Source organism: Cavia porcellus, unplaced genomic scaffold (assembly GCF_034190915.1).
Source record: "Cavia porcellus strain 051 isolate PalLab524CR breed Dunkin Hartley unplaced genomic scaffold, mCavPor4.1 scaffold_30, whole genome shotgun sequence".
Lineage (NCBI taxonomy): Eukaryota > Metazoa > Chordata > Mammalia > Rodentia > Caviidae > Cavia > Cavia porcellus.
Genome location: NW_026947513.1, coordinates 35,931,147 through 35,955,767, shown reverse-complemented (window position 1 = coordinate 35,955,767; position 24,621 = coordinate 35,931,147). Strand labels below are relative to the sequence as shown.

Sequence of the window (24,621 nt, the reverse complement as noted above, 5' to 3'; positions counted from 1 at the left end):
TGAATTCTTGTTTGAATGCTCAATCCTATAATGGCGCTCCTCTGTACTGCAATAAAACCTTGCACTAGCGTAACATCTATCATATTTTCTGTTCATTGCTGATAGACTTGGTTTTTTAATACTTGTGCTTTTCACTGGCATGCCATGCTCATAGTATGAGGCACAGTATACAGTATACAGTGCAAGGAGGGGAGAATTATGTCCCACTCCACAGGTGCTTAGTGTGACTTTTAAGACCTAGTACATGACAAATGATTTGGGAGAGGAAGAATTTCCTTCAGTTAGGTAAGGAACTTCATCTTCAAGAAGAGCCCTGCCTTTGTATGGGAAGATAAAACCCAAAGGTGAGGCAGGCAACCTTGATTCTAAGGTAGCTTCTAATGCCTCATTGTTTCCTGTATTAAAGTTCTCAGCATGTCAAAGCACCACATTTGTAGGTACTATTTTCTTAGCTGAGATATACATTCATTTACTTAAAGAATTGCCCGCTTCCTGCTTTTATCCTGCTTATTGTCTAATTTAAACTTCATAAAATATTCAATAAAATTCAATATTACCCATAATTAAAACATTTATACCCATCCTGACTCCAATATCCAAAGGAAAGATTAATCTCACTACATATTGTATCAATCTTGTCATATATTTTGCTTTTTAATGGAAAAATTATAAATTGAATATTGTGATTTCCTTAATTCCACTAAATAATTGTTCTTAAAAATATATATATAGAAGAATCATAAGAAGTTATGCTCATTACTAAGTGAATTTGATAACTTATAATTCTGTATTTATGAAATATTAAAGTGATTATTCTCGTTAAGTTTAAAAAACATCATTGAAATTGAATATTAAAATCTTACGTTAGAAAATATCCATTTGCTAAGTGATTTAAGAAATATTATTTGAATCCCTTATTAATTCAATTATTTAAATACAGGTTGACCAAAATGTATGCTTTTCATTAATTTTTATAAGATGCTGTAACATGTACTGTAAAAGTGACAACTTTATCAAATTTAGTCAATATAAGAGTCGATTCACTGAGATGAGACCTGCCAAGCAACACTCAGGACACTTACTCAGAATGTAAGTAAATACTCTGCCTGAGTGATGCTCTAGATAAACGGTTAGGTGATTAGTTTAATGGTAAAATAAAAAAAAGATGTAAATAATTATAACACACCAGCATGAAAAAAATTTTGCTCAAACTGGGAGAAATGTTTCAGCCCAGAAGGAAAACATAGTACTCATCATCTTTTATTACCAATACTCCAGGAGAAGAAAAAGCATGAGTATCATATGCCTTCTGTCATTTACCTGCTGAATATTTAGCAATCTAACATTACCTTCAAAACTCAAGTAATTCTTTTCTTCTGATATTCAAAGAAGTGAAGAAAACAGCAGAATCAAAGGGATGAGAAAAACCATTCTCCACTGATCTTTTAAGAAAGAAACATCGTTCTCTGCCTTTGGTATAAATCAAGAGTTCTCTGCTGCCAGGTCACACTGTGCTCACCGGGGGCTCAGGAGTTTGTATGTCATGAGTTTCACATTTTTTCCCCCAAAACTGTTATTTTCAACGTTTGAGCCTCTAACGTTAAAGTTTATTCCCTTCAAAGCCTCGTTATTTTTCCACACCACATTCCTTAATATATAATTATGTAGGAAAGGAATAGCCAGATTTCATGACTCTAACATTTCCCCTTTAAATCCAAACTTAGACTTTGCTATTTCAAATGAGGGATGGAGTAAAATAAAACTTGGTAAAGTAGGACCATAGAATTATTAAATACCAGTGTAAGTATGCCTCATGTCAGTAACCTTTTCAGGGATGACAAAATAAAATAATTAAAAGCAAAGGAGAATAATGCTAGTAGGAAGTTTTCCTGTCTTGCCAAGGTATATCTCTATTGTTTTAAGTGACACTGAGAATGAAAAATGTATAACCTCTAAAATAAATTGTGTCTCTCTTCAATATTTATGCCATGCATTTTGACAATACTTTTTTGTATTTGTAGCTTGTTTGTCTTGCAAAATATTTGTGAAAAATCTAATAATTTCCTTTGATGAAGTTTGAGATTGTAAAACTTAATATTTATTTAGAAATATTTATTAAATTATGAAATAAAAATAATAATATAGAAAATTCAGTGAGAAGTGCTCTCAATAACATCTTCAAATTCCTTTTTTATTAAAACTTTAATTTCTAGAGATTCCTTTTATGCAAACTTGCATTGTTTTTTTCAATAAAAAGACATAAATCAATAATATGGTACCTTATAATTATTAGATACTTGAATTTGAAGTTGAAAATGTTGGTTTCATAAGTGTATTTTGCAATAAAAATGGATCCCACACTTCCTGTGGTAAATTTGTTACTTCACATGAAATATGCTTTCATATTTTAAAGAGCAACACTGTTAACAAAAAATGCAAGATAAATTATCTTGTTTTGCATATTTCAATTTATTATTTTGCATTATTATTTATTTGAATTTATTGTCCTAGTAAATTATGAGAATATCCATTTTATGGATAAAATTCTTTTGACCAATTTCTGTTTTATACAGTAAATGTTTTATGTAATATAAACTCTTGTAAATGTAGAAAACTAGCTCAATGGCATAAGTGCCTGCCTTGTAAGCAGGCAGTCGTGAGTTGGATCCCTGGTACCAGTAAAAACGAAAAAGACCAAAAAAAAAAAAAAAAAAAAAAAAAAAAAGTTAGTTAGTCCCTTGTATGCTCTTTGTTACTGCTTTTCTTTTCAAAGGAATGAATGTTAATCCACTGTACATATATTTAATTTTGTCTCGGCCTTGTATAAGTAAATAAATTAAGTCAAACCATGCCTTCCCATGAGCCAGAGGATGTGTGGGCTGGGAGACAAGAAGAGCAACCCCCCACTCCACCCAATCTGGCAAGCAACTGGCTGATTCCAGGAACTCAGTTTGAAGTAATAGTTAAAATAAAAAATAAAACCTATTGCTTCTATTGCTACAGACCTATATCTGGTAGTCTAAGCATCTATTTGAAGGATATCAATATGCATTATAGGAACTGTGGGAAATTTTCTTCTGTTTTCTTTTTGAAATCCAATGTTTTGCCCTATTTTACTGTCATATTTTATTCCTGTATCTGTTAACCAGAGCAACCATTTTGAAGACAACAATATACAATATAATAACTAATGTTATTAGTTATTATAACTATTATTATAACTAATGTTATTAGTTATGCTATCATCTTGCTTTGAAAATCTATGTAACTATTCTTGGGTGGTTTTTTTGTCATTTTGTTTTTGTTGTTTATTTTTGATTTGTTTATTTCTTGATTTTTTTCTGTTTTTTCCCCTTTCAAAATAAAGATAAATATATAAATAAATGCAGTTTTTTTTTTTTTTTGTACGGACGTGCTTGATAAAATATTTCAGTAAAATTGCCAATCATATTTAAGAACAGAATTGATAATGTCCTCCAGGGCCATATATGTTTTTCCATGCAACTTTGCTGCTCTCTCTATAGTAAGATGGAATGGGGTAAAAAGATCATCTAACTTCTTCAACTTACCTCACAGCTAAGAGAACTGTGAGGTCCAATATAGAGTTTAGTTTTTTAACAAAAGTTGTATAGATCTTTATTGATAGAAACACAATCAAAATTCATGTTTTCTGACTCAGTGCAGCATGTTAGATATTCAAATTTAATAAAAATCACAATTTCAGTATCTCTAAAATCTTTTAGTAATATTCATTCAATTAAGCTCATTATATTAGGATAATATACTCCTTCCCCAGGTCAGTTTAATTACTGAGGACAAGTTTTTAGACCAAGAAAATGATTTATTTGTTAGTCCTACAAAATCAAGAAGTTAATTTCTATCCTACTAACACTACACAACAGCATGAATTTCAAGCTTCTGTTATTTTTGCGCAAAAACAAAAGAAAGGTGCTGAGGTTAGGATGGATCTGTGGACTGCAGACGTCTAGTCACTGTCCTGTGCTCTGGAGAGGGGCATTGTGGCACCTAGCGGTTAGGGATCAGTAGTCTGCTCACCTTGACACCCCTGGGAAGCTTGAGAGTATTCTACTCTCCTCCTACCATCTGTACTCTTAAAAGGGGAAAGGAGAGATTAGAGGAGTTTTGAATACATTTACCCTTCAACTGCCAGGTGCAGACAGACATTTCCTACATGACTAACATGTCCACATGTAGAGTTGAACAGAAATGGTCCAAGAAATGGTCCGAGAAGAGATATACATTATGCAAGCGGAGAAGTCATGTCTTCACCCTGCTCCATGGGCCTCTGCAGGTCGAAGTGAAGAGTCAGTGCTTTTGACAAATGTGGGCTTCAAGCCCTTGAAAAGCTACCTAGGCAGCAATTATCATCACAATTCACACTTTTGAGATGCTGTACAATAATGTATTGCTCAGCTGTGTGACTGCCAAAATTAGTGCTTTTTAAAGGCAAGTGAAGCTACAGGGTTTATTTAGGTTTTTCCTAGATTAATATGCTGTTTTCATTTGTAGTAATTAAACATGTAAATACTTTATTCATGGAGTACAATCACTGTAATTTTAAAGTATGTATATAGATACTTAAAATACCAAAGTTATGTAAGAGAGCATGACATATCTGTTTTCTGAATAATAAAGAAAACAAGTATTCCTTAGCATTTATTGAGGGCATAATATGTTCAGAGGACACTTTATGATACACACACTCCAAATTAGAAAGATATGAAATTTCTATCATGAATGAATTTTTAAAAATTACCCTTAGGAAGATTACTGTTTTCTAGAAACTGTTAGGTATTCTTTTATACAAAGGCCTAACAAAAATCAGAATTACTTTTTATGTGGATTTCTTAGAAGTGCCTGATAAAGAGTATTGAGCCAGAATTAAAGCAACAAAAAAGTGGAATTAGCAATGAGGGATTTACTGAAAAAGGTTTATAAAGTAGCAGTGTGTGAATGACAGGGAAATGACAGCAAATATTAGGACAGTAAAAAGAGGGAAACATTTTGAAAAGCGTTAAATAAATGTTATTTATTATTGGTTAGATTTTGATGACTAACACAAGATAAAATGATTATTTTCAAGAGCAAATATTTTCAAGAAAAAAAAAATCTTTGAATTCCTTAACTATACGAACAAAAGTGCATTTAGTAACAGAATACATAAGAATTCCAAATAATTAGATGTAAAAAATGATAAGTTCCAATTTAGAAAGAATTTGAGGTGTTTTTCTATTACTCAAGTGATATGACATGCAATGAAATTTGAAAATCTTGGAAATAATCGATATTAGTAGCAAAATTTTGGAAGGAGATGAACTCTTTCTAGAAGTTTAATCTAATGGACAATGAGGTACCTGAAATGGGACAAAAGCAAATGTAACCGTGGAAGCTGCACACAACAAATATGAAGTGGAATTTAAATGTGATTCATACTGTTATATTTCCATTATGGTCAGGTCAAATTAAAAGGGTAACGCTATTTTTATGCACAAAGATACAAGCATAGTAATATTTTTATTAATTGTTCTATTCATTTTTTATATCCCAGGGATATGGTCTTAGGACCAGGGTGTTATCTGTTTATAGCAATTACTATCTTATATTTTCATTTGGGAACCACCTGCTTCATAATCATATAACACAATTGCTGATCAGCTGTATCAAAATGAAGCACATGGAATGGTACTCCAGTGAAATGAAAACAAACACTCCTATGAATCCTTTTCGTACATAAAGTTTACAACAATTGATTCAGATATGAAATATAATCATGTTCTAAGAAAACAAGGATATGAATTTTTGGGCCTAAATCTTTCCTGTTCAATTACAATAGACTGTGGCCTCTAGCTATATACAGCTCTTGAGTACTAATACTGTTATGGATGCTTCAAGAATGTAACTTACAGTTTTATGTAAGTGTATTTCACTCATATCTAAAATTAAAACCTAGTATTTGCTCAGTGAAAATCTTAGCTATATTTAGAACAACCTGGGTTTGTGAGATTAGTTTGCAACTGTAAATTCTATGAAACTTAGGTATATAGATCAAGTACACCTAGCATCTGCACTGACGTGTGTTGTTAACTGGATGTTGAATGTTTAACAAAAAAAGTAAATGTTATATTACAAATAAATAAATCTGTATTCATTTCTTATTAAATAATGTTTGATTAAAGCAACAAAGTGAAATATAATTAATAATATAAAGTAATATATGTTATAGATGAAAATAACACAATGCATATATATTCATATCATATCATACATTACAATGGTTATCTACAATACAACTATATGGCATAAATATAGAAATGAGAGATGAATAAAATATGCAATACATTGACATTTTGTCTTTTAATAGGGTTACTATATTTTTGAAATAATATGTGGTTCATCTTTTTATTTTTATTATACAACACAGTTCATATATACCAAATATCCATTGCTTAGTGTGTAATAAACTGCCAGTTTCCATAGCTTAGGAGTCTGGCCACGCGGATTTCCAACAGGTCTCATGAGCACTTTGCAGGACATGGGAGGTACTCACTGAAGCTCTCGGTAGTATTCCCAGAGACACTCACTCGAGTTGTTAGCAGAGCTTGTTCCATTGTGGTGACAAGGCAAAGAGCTTCTGTTCCTCACTGCAGTCTACAGTTCTCTGCCATGGAGACCTCTCCAGGCAGTTCCCAACATAGCTGCTTGTTTGCTCAAGGCCAATAGAAAACAAAACAAACTCCAATGACAGAAACAACCGACATTGCTGGTGGCATAAAAACATAAAAATGTCACCAAATCATGGGAGAGATATCCTTTTACGATGGCCATATTTTATCAGTTAGAAACAAGTCACAGGTGTCACCCATACTCAAAGAGAAATAATTAGACCAAATCATGAATGGCAAAAAGCAGACGTCATTCAGATCACCTCAGGGTCTATCCACTGCATATTTTTGGCATTACATGTGAATCCTCCTTATCAACACACTACATAATCAGGAAGTATACGGAACTTTCTTGCTTGTGCCTTTTCACGAGTTTAATTGAATTTAACTTTAGTGCTTGTTTTGGAAAAAGTCTGCACTACACATAATCACAGATGGAAATTAAGTTAAATCTATAAAGAAAATATAGTTTCCAACAACAGAAAATGAGTAGTTATTTCATTTGAAGGCAATAGCTGAGAAAGTAATATAATTTTGTAAGACAATATGTAGCTTAAAATAATGATACTGTTGATGGATGTTTTATATATTCTTGAAAGATATTAACAATAAAGCCTAATGTTGGGAATAAATGAGGTAGAATGTTAACTTCTGGGGTAACATTAGACAAAATTGAATACAAATAAAGGGAATAAAATAATGTTATGAAAATAATACCATCAGTAATTGTTCAAGTAAAATACTAAGGCAAAATATGTCATGAAAAGTAATGTTTTTCAAACTGAATTTAATTTGAAAATTTGTTTTAGTTCAGCAAACTCTCCAATTACTGTTTTGACAACAATAACTTTGATATTAATTTAATCTTGATCATTTAAAAACCTTACAGGCTCGTAATAATTTTATTTTATGCTGTATCTTCATTCTATGCAAATTAATTGGATTAGGGTAATAGTGTGAAATTTACTATTGTAGTTTAATAAAGATTGTTAGTAATATAATTTCAGAATATATTTAACAGGGGTCAGTTATCAAAATAGAGCAAGTAAAAACAGAAGCAGATATAATATTAATATATTCTTATAGTATATATTTTTGGTAATTATTTGTGATGTTTTATAAAATGATTATCTGAAAGAGGTTCTAACAGGGGGCTGAGGTATATCTCAGTGGCCTAGTGCCTGCTTGGCAAATGTGAGGTCCTTAATTCGATTCCTGGTACAAAAAAAAAAAAAAAAAAAAAAAAAAAAAAAAAAAAGAATAAGGTACTAAAAACACAATATTTTAAAATTTGCATGTATCTTTTCAGTTGTCACATACAATTGATAAATAATAGAAAGTAACAGAGAAATCAATGTTAAAATTAATTTTCATCAAACACTGTTATATCAAAAAAAGTATAATGAGCTATATCCCAACTGAGAACATATCTGTTATATAGACATATTTATTTAGTTCTCTTTTATGAATTGACAGGGACAAATTCACAAACTCTGAAAACTTTTTCTAAGATTTCATTTGATAACACAAGAGTAAATGCTAAAACCCCTATCAAGTTGGTAGTTGAAGACTCTTATTAGCAAGAAACTCTTTAAAAAAATATTTACTTTCTCACCAGTGCAAACAGGGATTCACTGCACTCAGTGGCAGCTGTGGTTTGGTGTGGAATGGTTTCCCTCAAAGACTTGTGTCTCCCCAACGTGGTGAGACTATGGATAGTTGCAGCCAGCCTTTGGGGGTGAGGTATTATTGGATGTCATCAGGAAACTTTGGGGTTCCGGTCCTGTTATTTCCCCTTCTCTTTCCTAGCTTAGACAGACAATTTATTTCACCAGTGTTCCTAGCAAATGTGCAAAACTCTGAGTCTCTAGATTTTTAAACATAAGCTTCAGAACTATGAAGAAAACATCTGTTTCCTTTTTAAAAGTTAATCATTTTAGTTATTTGTTAAGTTACGGAAAACTAATACAATGGTCAATCTATTTTTGTGGTTAAATATTATACTGATAATCTTGGAAAGACCATCGAATAGTATCTGTTTAGGTAAACAAATAGTCTCACCTCCTGAAACTATATTGTTATATCGCATCATACTACTTTAATTAATATTGTTATATCATAACATTACATGCTTACTGTTTGTTATTGTTTAACTAACCATCCCAAACTTAGTGCTATAAAACTAGCTTTATTATGTCTATATACTGGCTTATCAATGATTTGAGCAAGGACAGAAACAGATTAGGTTGTTATTTTCCACTTGGCATCTGGAACCTCTCAATATACTGCATTAACTTCAGGACGATCCATCTGAAATAAACTGTACTTTTATATCTGTTGTTTCAGTGCCCCTCTGTATGGTCTCTGCATGTGGTTGGCTTGCGTGTTCTCCCAGTGTGCTTCTGTGAGATGCTGAACTTCTTGTGTAACAAAGAGCTTCATGCCTGCAAATGATAGTGATAAGAAATATACACGGCAGCCCTGAATAGGCAGCGCCACTTCTATACTCCATTGGCCAAAAGGAGACCCAAGTTAATCCTCTTTCAGTGTTTCAAACTTATTAGACTACTAGAAAATAAATTCCTGGGTGATTTGATTTCTGTCCAGCTTACAATTTCTTTTCTTTTTTTTCTCTCCCATTAGACCCAGGAAATGCCACTGCTTAGCTGCTCCTTAAAAATGTTTTTGACATGTAGTCTTTGCACTTGCTTTCTTATGCTGAGAGTGTGGCTCTGAGACACCTACATACAGGATACTGGATTTCAAAGCCCAGCACCAAGAACACCTGCTACTTCTCAACAACAAGAACTCTCATTCAGTTAATTATCATTTAAGATTATAATCGTCTTCATTATGTATACTTATTTATGTGTATATGTGCAAAATACATATTTTGGTTATTCATTCACTTGTTGATTTTTTTGCCTATCAGACTATAAACACAAAAAGAAGTAATAAGCATTGCTTTGTATTTTTATGTTTAGAATACAAGAAGCGTACTGTTGCAGCAAATTTTTTTATCTCAAAAAGATAAATTAAATAAAAAATTGACAATAAATAATAATGTAACATTAAAATGTATATAAAACTGAATGAGTATAATTAATCTGGTATGTGCATAAGTGTGTGTGTGTGTGTGTGTGTGTGTGTGTGTGTATACCAAACATCTAGAAGTAGAACGAGGAAAATACTATCCATATATTTTATCTATTGATGATTTTTAGAAAAATTTCTACCTATTTAGGAAAAAATAGTATATATTCAGTACTGACATAACATGATTCTCTAGTACTTAATGACAGATTTAATTTTTATTTTTAAAATTAGGATTTATATTCTTTTGATAAAATTAAATATTTTCACACATTACTTTTGTATAGTATGTACTTTTCAGCCAAGTAAGTATTTTAAACGTTCATAGTTTATTTTCACACAAACCTGCTTCTTTTTCTATTGGATACAATAACTTGTGATATGGTTATATGTAAATTGAAGCTAATTAGGTTTCACGATACATTTCAGTAAATGTATAAATTATGGACACAATTAATACACTATGCTTGGCATAACAATTTTTTCTCTGCTATTTAGTAAGAATACGCAAACAATGTTAAATGTGTGCTGTTCTGCAGACAGTGAAACTTAAAGAAAGCCCCCATGCTACTAAGGTAAAGTTAAAATAAGTAAAGTTAAAGGAATTTCTCTATTGTAAGGAAAAATGTTAGCTTTGCAGAAAGTAAATTGGCAAGGAGAAATTCAATGAGGTGCCATCTAAAATGAGCAGATAAAGTACAGCGTGCTTTGTAGAATCTCTACGAAAGCAATTTAGATATTCGTAATGATAACTCAGTTGCCTGGATGCCTAGAAGTAATGTAAATCTGAAGCCATTTGGAGTATATTGAACAGGAAAACTGTGTCTTGCATAATTTTTGTGTGTATCTTTCCTTGTTGATCTACCATCACTGGTAACCATTCGTTACTTATCGTATCATTCCATTAAAAAGAGTGAGAGAACAAAGATTTAAAACTCCAGAAATCAAAGTGGCTCCCAAGAAGTTTCTCTGCATATCCATTAACATGAATGCTAATTAATTTTCTATTTTGTTCCACATATTACTGAAAACATTGCCATGATATTACTATCCTGTCCATATGCATATGCTTTGACATTGAGTATTTTGCAAACCTCCAAAGAATTACTTTTCTATTGTCTTTAATTAAAGAGTAAGTCAAATACCTCATTATATAGGAATGTATAAAATATCTTCTTATTTATTATTTACGATACTCTCAATTTCTGCTTAAGGTGATAAAGTGAGGCTTAGAGATAGCGAAACTACTAGTAGATGAAGCTGGTGTTTGAACCCAGCTCTTCTCAGTATGAAAGGCTCATGAATTAATGTTTGAATGTTAAAAATATACCATACATTTAACAAATTTAATAAATGCTTTAAATTTTCTTGATTAAAATGGATTTATAATACAAAAATTGTACAATAGAATCCATTGCAAAGGTTTAAATAATCAAAATGAAAGAATGACAAAATACAAATAAAGTTAGTGTTACTCATAACAAATAACTTAGAAAACAAAGAATCAGTGTTATTAATTAAAACAAAAGCAATGTTAGTAGAAGCCAGTACAGAAATAGGATGCTTAATTACAAAAGAAAAACTATAAATGGCTAATATATAAAGGTACATTGAAATACCTCATACTTAAATATGTTACTCTTAATAATCATTATAAACTTATGAATTACATATATAAAAGACAAAAAAACCACAATCATTTACGAAAGAGAGAAAGTTTGCTTTGAAAAACATCGTGTAAGTATAGTTTTCAAGAAACTATAAAATTGGTCATAAAATTTGATTTTATTTAGTACCAGGGATCACACTCTCACAACCTCACGCTTGCCTCTGAGCTAAATCCCTGGTCCAAGAGCAAGTGGCATCACTGGGTGGACTCCAACCACCAGCTCTTTGGTTAGCAGCCAAACTTCTAACTGATTGCAACACAGAGACCTGCTCCGTAAAAATTTAAAAGAAACATAATCACCAGTATGAAGAAAACAGAAGTAGCACAACAGACTGACCAAATAGACTTCATTTAAAATCAGCCTTTTTATGGTGGAAAAAAAAAAAAAAAAAAAAAAAAACAATTATCTCAGTTCACTGTTAAATGCACAAAGATTCTATCATCAAATTTTTGCCAGTCTGTGATAATAATCATAATAATGTACTTCTTGTTAAAGTTTTCCTTTGTATTTAGAAAGAAAACCTATTCAACAAAAAAGGAACTATAAATTTGACAAATATTAGATGCGAGGAAAGAGACATTAAAATGTTTTAGAAGGACTTAATAGAACAATATTTTATCCTGGCAAAGGCATCTTATTGGAGATTGTGAGGACAGTCTCTGCTAACACCCTTTCAAGGATAATCATGTTTTCACAACTTGGCATGGATAATTCCTTCCTTTCCATCTGTCCAAGCATCTTTTGTGAGCTTATCTTTACTGAACCTACCATGGGGAACAAAAGCATTGTGCCATAACATCAAGCATGAAATACATTTTCTCCCTAAAATATTAATTTTTCTTTTGGTTTTCCATGTTACCTCCCTAATGTGATGGGTAAGCTTTACTTTACACCTCCCTTGGCTTGAGAGCTGCCAGGGTACTGATGCGAAATACTTCAGAGTGTTTCCGGATGAGTGATGGGTGCACGATCCTGGGTGCTGTGTCTAGCCCTCTCCCTTTCTTCTGTGGTGCTACTCACCTCTTCTGTTTCCTAGAGACCAAAACTAAACAGCTTTGCTCCAGCACAGCTTTCCGCTGTGATGCTTCTGCCTTGGAGGCAGGTGACTGTGAAGCGAATCCATGAAACAGATAAATGAAAACCCTGCCAGATGGTTGTCTCCTGTGGAGTAGAATTATGTCCTTTGGGTGTATTTTGGGTTTTAGTATGGTTTAAGAGTTGTGTTTTGGTGTCAAGTTGACAAGTGTGGGATGTAAGAATTAAACTTAATTAGATCAACCTGATTGGCTTGAGATCTGTCCCATGGTGGACCATGCATCAAGATGTTTCAGGGTGAACCATGGATTTGTGACCTTGGACATTTCTGGACCTCTACCCTTTCCTCTTTGATCTTTTTCACCTTGTCAGCTTCCCAGCTGACAGTAACTAAACAGATGGTTTGCTCCACCACACCCTTCTACCATGATATGTTTGCATTGGAGGCTGCCACCCATGGTCTGAGTCCTTATACTGTGACTAAATTAAATCTTTTCTTCTTGAGAATGCAGATTTGGAGTACTGTGACCCCACAATGGGAAAGTTAACAAGTACTCTAAAATCATATATAGCTTTCATAAGAGACATTAATTATATTTTTTGGGTCAACACTGTTAACTCTATATAAAAAGGTAAATATTTCCTGATCTCTAATTTCCCAAATCAGGTGTCATTTGTATATTCTCTAAAATAGTTAATGTGGACATAATGCATATAGTTATTCAATCTGGAAACTTGGAGAGGCCTTTGTCATATGCAGCTAACTCACTCCTCCAGTAGGCAGTCAGATCACTGCAACTTTTTTTGGTTTTGTTTTGTTTTTTTGTTTTTGTTTTTGTTTTTTTCTGTTTCATGGTCATTTTTTGGTTGGGCCTCACTTCATTTCATGTTGCAGTACCATAGTAACATCAAAATCCATGCATATTTATATATTTATATATACAATGTATATATTGTTCCAACTTTTCACGCTCATAAATCTGGTACCATTATTTTTCTATTTAAATGCATTTATTATTCCCAGTAGAAAGTAAAAATAGACTTTTATTTCTGTATCTTATTTTTCCTTCAAACTCTATATCTCATGCATGACAATTTTACTTTTGACAGCAAATTAAATATGAGTCCACATCCCTTGCTTTGTCCTTACCTCAGATCAGTGTTCTAAAGGGAGGTCTCCCCTGGAGATATTTGCTGGGAGACATTTCTACTATCATTGTAAATTAGAGGCAAAAAGTGTATGACTGGCCCTACTGAGTAGAAGCCATGATGCTGCTAAAACATACTAGAGGGCAGAGGTGAGTGCACCAGCAGCAAGGAACTGGACAGTGTGGAATGTCAGTGGTGCTGAATTTGAGAAACTGCTCAGCGTCAAGACTTCAGGTCACCCGGATAACTGCAACAACTTGATAATGATCTCTCTGTACTGATCTTGCTTTCACTCAAGTCATTTCTAAAAGGTAGACTGAAGGGTCTCTATAAGCCTTAAATCGTGTTTTGTACTTTTAATTGTTTCTAAGTATAAGTTCTGAAAGATGAATTTCTGCAGCATTTGGTTCCAATTAACTATTTGACTTCTTCCTTCAACTCTTTCTCTTTATGAAAAGCTTCATATCTACTGAAGTATTTTATTCTTTGAACATCAATCTTCGCTCTCTGGAGTCTGGCGTTTAACTGACTGAAACCGCAGCCTGACAGTTACAACCCTGAAGTTTAGGTCTTCACCTTTTTTGGACAAGGGTCTGCCTTTAGGAAATAATGCATGCAGTTAGCAATCCACCTCTATCCCATCACTGAGGATTCTTAGAGAGGTTAGTGGGCTAATTGAGGAAGATAAATTTAGTTAAATTTCTACTTTATGTGTAGTCAAAAATGTTTCACCTCTTTGTTGTTGTTACTCAACTTGATACAGTCTAAGACATGTTTTTTCCTTCCCATGTTCCTTCTTTCTTTCTTTCTCTCTCTCTCTCTGTCTTAGTTACTTTTTACTCATCACTGAGACAAAATACCTGGTGCCCAATGTTGGGAAATGAAAAGTTTATTTCTTACAGTTTTTGGAGGTTTCAGTCCAAACTCAGATGGCTCCAAGGCAGGCTGGCATGGCAGGGCTGCAGTTCATGGCAGCTGCAAACAGTTAGGCAGAAACCAGCAAGAGAGAGACACACCTTCTTCCTGCCATTACATCACATCCTGGCTCCACCCCTAGGCCAGTGTAGCACTCACATCCCAATCCAAGCGCTAGACAATGAACCAATCACAAATACACAATGCAAATGCATGAGACCTGGGGGCCACCAACATAAACCATGACTCACTCTTTCTTTCTTTCTTTCTTTCTTTCTTTCTTTCTTTCTTTCTTTCTTTCTTTCTTTCTTTCTTTTCTTTCTTTCTTCTTTTGTTCCTTCCTTCCTTCTTTCTTTGTTTTCTTTTTAATTAGAACTCTGAGTTATCTCACTATAACAGAATGACTAAAAAGGTGGACTGTTGCTTTATTTCATTTAGAGACTCCGGGAATTGTTCTATCTGCCAACCCCAAACTATATTGATAGTTGTGTGAGAATCTACTTAATAGCTAAGAAGTCCCAAAATAGAGAAAAAAGATGGCAGGTTTTGAAACACCTGGGAATTCCTCCTGACTACCTTTTAAACAAAGAAAATAAATCAGTATGTTGTCAAGTTGCATCCATCTACATGTGCAAACACCATATTGTCTCTCTAGTGTAAGAAACTGAAAGAGTAAATAAAATCCAAAATCTACAACAGATTGTTCAAGAAAGAAGCTGGTCAAAAGGAAAAAAACAACTGGGCTGGGATAAAGTAAAAAAGGAGGAAGAGAAAAAATATATATATGAAATATACAGATATGCGAGATAGCTAAAATTAAATCTATTATTATTATACTATTAATATCTATTAGTTCACCAAAAAGAACAATGTGTCCTTATTCTGTTTGATCAATTTTTCATGCCTATTTCTTATAATCTGAGAAACTAAGGTAACTCAATATATTAAGCTTTGTTAATATCTTATTACCTTTGTTTGGAAATTTTGTATTTTTACTATTTTTTTCTCTTTAAAATGAAAAGCCAATATCAACAAAAATTTTAATGCTATTAATTGATTTGTCTAGAAATTAACAATATTTTCATTAATTATTAGGTCAAAATGAAATCACGGGAAATAAGTCATTGAAATAGCAGTCTTTTCACTGTAATAATTCTATGACAAATTAAACTCAAAGAGTTTCCAACATAATGAGAGAGCAGCCTTTTGTAAAAAATAACAACATACTTACAGAGCATCTTCAATATCAACTTGCTTGAATATGTTATTGCTACTGCCCAATTTCCCTTAAAGTAAATCTATCTTATATAGTCTGAGTAAATTCAGGAAACATTGGTTCTGTGTTTTTTTTTTTTTTTTTTTTTTTCTGTTTTAGGATATCATGGGAATAAAAATATTTGAATATATATATTAGGAAACTTCACTTTAATTTTCAGAGTAAAGAATTTATATTTTTAATTTTCAAAAACTACTTGTAAAAGACTTGTTATGTAGAATATTTAAATTTCTGTGATTTTGTTGTTTCTTTCAGTTATGAGTAAAATAGTTTATTTTACAATGGAAGATGAAAGTTTTTATCTTATTTATATATTAAAGAGTAAGTGAAGTGTGTTCATTTGATTTTATAAAGTCACTTTCAGAACATGTATAAAGTTATATTTCTCTAAACATTTAAAGTAAATGTCTAAATGATTGCTTTTAACTTTTATCTTTTGAAATTATTTACAGACAAGAGAAGGCAACTGCAAAGCACTCCCAAAACTCATAGAAATATTATTTTTCCCTAATAAAATTCAAGTACTTTGCATATTTTCTTTGTTTCATTGTCTATTACAGAAGGACAGAAATATTAGCTTTGAGAAAAATGGACCAATTACATACATGCTGAAGAGGGTCTTAAGTTCCATCTCTGTCTGCTTTAAAAATTGCCAATTAAAAAAGAGAATATCACTTCAATGGTATTCTAGTTAAAGGGAATTGATTCAGGAGTAATCAGAAATCATCTGTCTCATGGAAGTTTAGATTTCATTCAGAAGAAATAGCATATATTACTAGAGAAAGTGACTAGACTTTCCTTTCTGGTTTTCTTGATAGTTGTGGGCACTTGTGAAGTAAAATTACAGAAAAAGAAGTACTTCGCCAGAAGTGTTACCTTGATTACTTTTCTCTGGTTGCTGACACAAAATACTTGACACCCAAAATGAAGGAAGAAAATATTTCTGTAGCTGACAGTCTTTGGAAGCTTCAGTGCATACTCGGCCGGCTCTAAGCAGGATGGCCAAGCTTAAGGGACAACCCCTGTTCATGGCAGCTGCAAGGAACAAGAATGAAATGGGCAAAGTGATAAAGAAGACCTCCTTCTCTCCTTTACCCTGTATGCAGGCTACCCACCCGGGCTGGTGCAGGACTCACACTGCCAATCCTAGCGCTAGACAAAGAACTAATCACAAACACTGTACTGAGCTGCCTTGGAAAGGCCTGCCCCCATGACCACATGAGGCTTTGGGGGGACATTTAAACATAAGCTACAAGTATAAAATAACATGGGATCAATGTTATAGTTTTAAATATTAAATGCAATACATAATACTGTAAATATTTGGAAACCACAGATATCAGAACATTCTTTCACTCGTTTATATAGTGTGTTGAGGGTAAAATGACATAAGATGTCTGAACCATGAAGAATTTCATTTCATAGGAAAGAAGATGTATGTTTGTCAAAACTGAAATAAGACTTAGTAAAGATTCTAACAATTTTTACAAAAGGTTCTTAAGTACCGATTATTGTTAATTCTACTAGAATGGGAAAATCATGATGGCGTTGAAGAAAGCCTCACAGTAAACAGACAATTCAAACTGTGACTGAAAGAAATAGAGGCATATTGTCATATTGGTAATAAGCATAAGTGGAGTCAGAAAGTCTATGGGAATGAAAACAGGCAGACGCCATGAGAATGGTGTAAGCTTTCATTTTGGGAAACATGTGCTATGCTTTGTTTTTTTAACAGGAGGGGAATTGAAAGTTCATTTGCTCTCATGTCTGGAAAGGTTTATGGCACACACCAGTAATTCTATAATTTAATGAAAAAAATAATAAAATAATTTCTTACCTTAGGAATGTGGAATGGTTAAATGTTAGTCTAGGAATTAATTCTTCTAATAGGGCAACCTGGACACTAGAGAGATTGGTTTCTATCAGAATTGCAAGGTAGGAGCCAGGCAGTGTTGTGTAGGCAAAAGACAGCAGAAGGACTGACTGGAAGCTGTTCTAATGATAGCAAAAGAAGAGATTTGGAAAGCAGAATGAACAAATGCGATGGTCCCTTAGTGTAGGAGACACATCAGTGGAGGAGGAGGAGGAAGCAGCAAGAACCACACAGGCCCTTGTTTGTGATACAGGGCCTTAGAGAACTGCATAGTCCTTAAATACCACGTATCATATTTCATTTTGAAGAGATTTGCACGACTTCACTGTTCATCTTCTTTACACACAAATTTAATATTACCATTTTCTGGTTATCCTTGTAATTTATATGTATGTCTGTTATCCTAAGCACCTTGAATTTCATTTGGCAATGTGTCTCTCAGGAGTGAAATACATAAAGATAAGTTAGAAGAAGCAGTCATAATGAAAATATGAAGTAGTCAAAATGAAATTATTCAAAAGTAATAACAAGTAAAAAATGACAAAGGGGACCATTACCTTAGAAGTTAAACAAAAGCAGTATTTATATATGACACTGAGTTTCTGAATTTATTAATGATAGAAAGAACAAAGAATTAATAATAGGAATTTAATTTCTTAAAAATATGTCATACCTATAAAAACTTCAATGTAATTAGCTGAATGTGCAGATTAAACAGGCATGAGACAATTTTAATTTTCCTTTTGCTCCAGACATAGTGTTATTTCTTGTTTATAATTTTTTATCTAAGAATAAATCTTAAAAATTAATGCTTATGATTATAACCATAAAATTAATCTATGCTCACTACAGAAAATATGTGCTGTTTAGTACATATTTGCAGACCATAATTACTATGGAGAGGAGTTGGTGCATTTAGATAACACATCCTAATTAATATTTCCCCTACACCTTCCGTTTTTCCTTTCTCCTTCCAAATCCTGGTCTCCTTCCCATTTGCAATATCTCTACTTCTATTTTTTTTTTTTCCTTTCAATTATTTTTCAGGTCCTTTTCCCTCTCTTCTCTTCCCCTATTCCCATTTCTTGTTAACCAAAACAGCATTTCTTTATTTCCTCTTATGTTTCTGTTATTGTGCTCATTATTTACATTTTGGCTTCTCCTATAAGAAAAAGTATGCAATATTTAAGTTTGTGTGTCTAAATTTTATCACTTAATATTATAATCTCAATGTGCCTCTATTTATTGACAGACACCACAACTTTATTCTTCTGTGTGACAGAAAAATATTCTTTTATAATACCACATTGTCTTTATCCGTTTATATGTTAATAGGCATATTACTACTAATATTGTGCTACTATGAATATTGGTGCATGTATATCACTCCAAGATGATATTTTATCTGTTTTGGAAAGATTGCAAGGAGTAGAAAAACAGGATCAAATGAGAGTTCCACTTTTAATTTGTGAAGACTCTCCATGCTGACTTCTATAGTGGTTGTGCTAGTTTATATACCCAACAAAATGTTAAAGATTGCTTTGTCATTATTAGTATTAGTTGATTTCTTGACAGTAGCCCTTCTTTCTGGAGTAAGATAATATGTTCCTATTGTTTAATTTGCATTCTTTCATGGCCAGAAATGTAGAATGTTTTTATGTAATTCTTGGTTGTTTTTACTTTCTTTTCCTAGAAGTCCATTTAAGTTGCCCATTTATTGATTAGGCCTTTTTACTTAGGAGGATTCTTTTCTCTTTTTTGTTTTATTTTTTAATTCTTTGTGTGAGACCTTATTCTCTTGTCCAAAAAACAGCTGTCAATAATGATTTTTTTGCCATTCCGTAGGTTGTCTCCTCACTAAGTTAGTTCTTTGCTTTGTTGTGCAGGTTTTAAATTTGATAAGATCCTATTTATTGATCCCCGGTTTTCTTTTTTTGTGCCACTACTCTTGTGTTCAGAAAGTCTTTGCCTTCAGGAGTTTTACTTATTTTATCTTCCAACAGAGCAATGTTTCTGTTTTAACATTTAGATGTCTGATCCATTTTTATTTTATTTAATACATAATGAGATACCTGTCCCTAGACCCAATCATCTGCATGTGGATACCCAAATTTCCCGAACCATTTATTAAGAGTCTGCCATTCCTCCAGTGAATGCTCTTGGTTCCTTTGTCTTGTATGAAATAGCTAATGTGCATGGGCTTTTTTCTTATTTTTGCATCTACTATTCCACTGATCCTCCATTATTGCCAATACTATGCTCTTTAATTTCTGTAACTTTGCAATACAATTTCAGATGTGAGATTGTAAAACCTTCTGCTTTGCTGTTGCTACCCAGGAGGTCTTTTGTTATTGTGGGCCTCTTTTGATTTTAACTACCTTCTTTCTGCCTATTCAGTCTGGGGACAAGGAATATCTTTCCATTTTCTGATGTCTTTTTTTATCTTCCTCTTTAGTGTGATATAATTTTTCTTATAGAGTTCTTTTACTTCCTGGGTAAGATTAATTCCTAAATACTATTTTCCTTGTTTTTGAAAATGATACTTAATTTTTTTCAGTTATTAGGGTACAAAAATGCTACTAATTTTTGTGTGTTGATTTGTTAAGCAGCTACATTGCTGAATTTTGCTATTTATTCTTTGGATGGGAGTTTTTGAGTCTTATGTATAGAGGATCATGTCATCTTCAAAAAATGAAAATTTTATTTCTTCTTTCAAAATACTTACTTCTTTTATTTTTTCTGTTGCCTGACTAATGCTTTGAAAATTATTTTGACAGAAGTGAGGACAGCAGATACCCGTGTCTTGTTTCTGATTTTAGAGGGAATACTTTCAGTTTTTTTCCTGTTTAATAAGATGTTGGAAGTACATTGATTGCAAATAGTTTTTATCTGGTTTGGATAAGGTCCTTTTATATTCATTTTCTTTAGAGTTTTTATCAGGAATGTATGTGCATTTTGTAAAAGACTTTTTCTATGTCTTTGAAAAATGATCTTGTGATTTTTGTCTTTGCTTCTGTTTATGTCATTTATTACACATTTATCTACTTGCCTGGGTTGAACTAACTATCCTTGCATCCCTGGGATGAAGGACTTTGGTCATGTTGTTTGATATTTTGATGACTTGTTGCATTCTGTTTGCTAGTACCTTGTTGAGGAAATTTGCATCTATCTTCATCTGACAGATTGATCTCTAACTCTCTTGTTTGGTTGGACATATGTCCAGTTTTAGAATTGGAGTCATTTTAGCTGATGGCAATGAGTTTGGGAATACACCTTTTCATTCTATTTAAGAGTTTGAGGAGTATTATGATTAGATCTTCTATGAAATTCTTGTCAAATTCAGCAATGAATCCACCGTGGCCTGAATTTTTCTTGGTAAGTTTATTACTCTTTCGTGTTCATTGTCAATTATTATTTTATTTGAGCTTTTTAAGTCTTGTTACAGGTTAATTAATTCATGTGTATTTTGGAGATTATTAATTTCCTCTAAATTTGGTGGTATATTGGCGTGCAGTTTTGTAATGTAGTTGTTAATAATCTTTTGGATTTTGGTGGTGTCTTTTGTAATTTCATCTTTTGCATTTCTAATCACAGTTTCTGGCTTTGTTTTTCATAAAACTTTATTTATTTTGTTTATAATTTAAAGAAGCAGCTCTTCAATTAATTAAATCTTTTCTTTTTTTTAGTCTCCATTTCATGGACTTTTGCTGTGATCTCTATAATTTGCACCTTGCATTACCTCTTATTTACAGTGGTACCTCTGTTCATGAATTTGATTCTTTCCACAATTCTGGTTGCAAACCAAATTGCTCATGAGAAAAATCAACTTTCTTCACATTTCTCAACTTTGAACCTTATCACTGAATTTGATTTAGTTAACAACTAATTTGGCTTGCAAAAAGAATCATGGAGAAAATTAAGCTTGTAAACTTAAGCATCACTGAAGATCGTTTCTGATTTTCTAGGACCTTGAGCTGCATCCTTAATTTATTAGAGTTTGCTCGATTTTGTCATGGACATTTATATCTACACACTTTCCTCTTGGTACAGTTTTCGTTGTGTCCCATAAGCTCTGGTATGTTTCTCTGGCTTTATCATTTCATTTTAGGAACTGTCATATTTCTTACTATTTTTTCTATGACACTGATTTTTCAAGTGGGTGTGTTGTTTAATTTCATGCAGTTGCATTTTTTTTTCTAATTTTCTTGAAAAATGATCTGATGTTATGGTAAAATTTTGATTCCTTTGAATTTTATTAAATGTGTTTATTATTATATGGTTTATTAAGAAAGTTTCATATGTTAATGGGAAGAATGTATATTCTGTTGTTGTTGAGTGGAACACTCTGTAGATGTCTATTAAGTCTATGAAAGTTTAATTCAACTCTTAGTATTTGTTGTTACTTTTTTGTAGTTGCATTTTTTATTTGTGGAAGTGATGTTTTAAGGTCCTCCATTATATTTTAGTGACAGTTATCTGATCTTTTATGATAAGTAATAACATTTGTTTTTGTTTTGTTTTATAATGTTGGTTGAAACTTTGGTGCGTATGTGTTTATAATTGCTATATTTTCCTGTTGAAATTTCTTTAATAAGTGTGATTTGTCACTTTTTGCCTCTTTTGATCTACTTTGTCTTAAAGTTTACTTTGTCTCAAACTGGATAGCTACTTCTTCTTTTCAGGTTTCCATTGTATTGAACATTGTTTCCCATCATTTAATATTTAATCTGTGAAGGAGGTTAAATGAGTTTCTTGTATATAGGACACTATTGGATTTTGCTTTTTGATCCACCTTGCCAATGATTTTGGATGGGAGACTTGAGACCACACACACTGATAGTTGAAACTGACAGATACTGCCTTACTGTTGTCACTGTGTTATTTCCCTCCTGCTTACCCCTTCTTTTCCTTCTGTATAACTGCTAATCCTACCTGGCACAGTCTTACTATTAGACCTTATACTGCTGTTAGATTCATTGCCTCTTTCTAGGATATCCTTGAGTGTTTTTCAGAAAGCTGTTTTCTTGGTCATGAAATTCTTTAGGTTGTTTATCATGAAAATATCTTACTTCACTCATTTAAAAAAAATATGTGTGCAGAATATATTAATATAAGTTGCAAGTTGTTTTTTTTTTTTTTTTTTCAGGGTTTAAAACACTTCGTTCCAAGCCCTAGTTGACTTTTTTCTTCTATTTTTTTTTTTAAATTTTGTTTTCCCATTAGTGATTTCATTTTTGAGACAAGGTCTTGCTTTGTAGTTCATGCTGGACTTATACTCATCATGAAGGGTAAGTTGCCCTCAATCTCACGGCTGTCTTCTAGGCTTAGCCTTCTATGCCTTGGAATTATAACTGTATAACTTCATGCCCAGCAGAACAAAAGTTTCTCTGACCAGGAATTGGCTTTAAGGCTTATTTGAAATATCTGCTGTAATTAAAATGTTTCTTTGTAAATGACTTCTTGTTTATCTCTAAAATCCTTTAAGATTCTGTATTTGTGTTGAATTTCTGACATTTTGACCATGATGTGTCTTGGAATATTTCTTTTCTGATTGTGGCTTTTGGGGCTTTTACATGTCACATTTATTTGTATGTCAAATTGTTTTTTGCTATTTCTTTGGTAAACAGCTTTTGTATACCCTTTTGCCTATCTTCTGAGTTTTCCCTAATTCCAAATAATCTTTGATTAGTCTGCCTCATGTAGCAGCTATTGGAGCCATTTTTCTTGTTCTCTTTTTGATTTGAAGATACCTTTCACTGATCACCATTCATGATCCTTTAGGTCAGATATACCATCCTCACATGGATTGCTTCTGCAGAACATACTTTCAATAGAATTTTTATTTTTATTTTTTTATTTTTTATTTTTGTATCAGAGCCTCAGTTTTCCTGCCAGTGACCATTAGGAAAGAGGATATAAAAATATGGAACACTTCACGAACTTCATGTCATACTTGTACAGGGCCCATTCTAATATTCTCTGTATCATTCCAATTTTATTATATGTGCTGCCAAAGTAAGCACTCAGTGGAATTTTTAATCTCATTGGTTTCTTTTAATAATTTTTAAGATCTCTGATACTTTTCTATGTCAAGCTTTCATGTTTGCATCTCTTTTTTAGCTACACTAGAGGCATGTACTTCTATCACATGAAAGTCATTATTATTTATGTGATATTGATATTTCTCTTTTATATGTTTATATATTTAAGGATCCCTGTTCTTTGCACATAAATATCACCCCTTGTTGGTGATATGGAGAAGAATATGTTATTTTTCTAATGCTACATGTCAATAAAAAACTTTTTTCTTTTCTTCAAATTCTATGGTGTTTGTTAAGATTATGCTATAATCCTAAAATTTTTAAGATTTTGAAATATTTTATAAATAAACATGACACATATATCATGGGAAAGCTTTGTAGTGAGTCTTTTCATTAGACTTTATTCTTGACTTGACACAGGTAATATTTTAAAATAAACAGAAAAGAAACAAGCATTCATATTTAAATACTATTTAGATAAAGGAAATGTTCTAAAATTTTAGTTTCAATGTTTTTGGTATGTCAATTTAACTTTTATGAAAACATTTAGAATTTTAATTTTTAAATTGATAAACAAGCTGACTAAAAATAAATATGTCCGAATTGATGACAAATGAGAAAATTGCCATTAAAAATTATAGTCAGCAATTGGATCCCTGGGGAGCAGATCTTGTAATGAGAGTTTTCCTTTTTTAAAAAACTGAAGACAAATTAGCACTATCAGAATCTAAGGGTTTTTAAAATTATTGTTATAATTTAGAAAATATGAAAATTTCTGTAACAAATCTATTAAAAATAATTAGTATCATTAATCTAAAATATTGAAGATATGGGAGAAATATAGTTTTTATTAATTTAAATTATTGGAAACACACAAAAGGAAGTA

At 32.2% G+C, this 24,621-nt stretch overlaps 1 non-coding gene across 1 annotated transcript; it reads right to left on the bottom strand.

Moving 5' to 3' along the window:
- Positions 1-23,611: 23,611 nt before the first annotated feature.
- Positions 23,612-23,717, bottom strand: LOC111757331 (U6 spliceosomal RNA). The gene has a single exon (XR_002791703.1). It is a non-coding gene; the product is annotated as a U6 spliceosomal RNA (small nuclear RNA).
- Between the last annotated feature and the right edge of the window lie 904 nt (positions 23,718-24,621).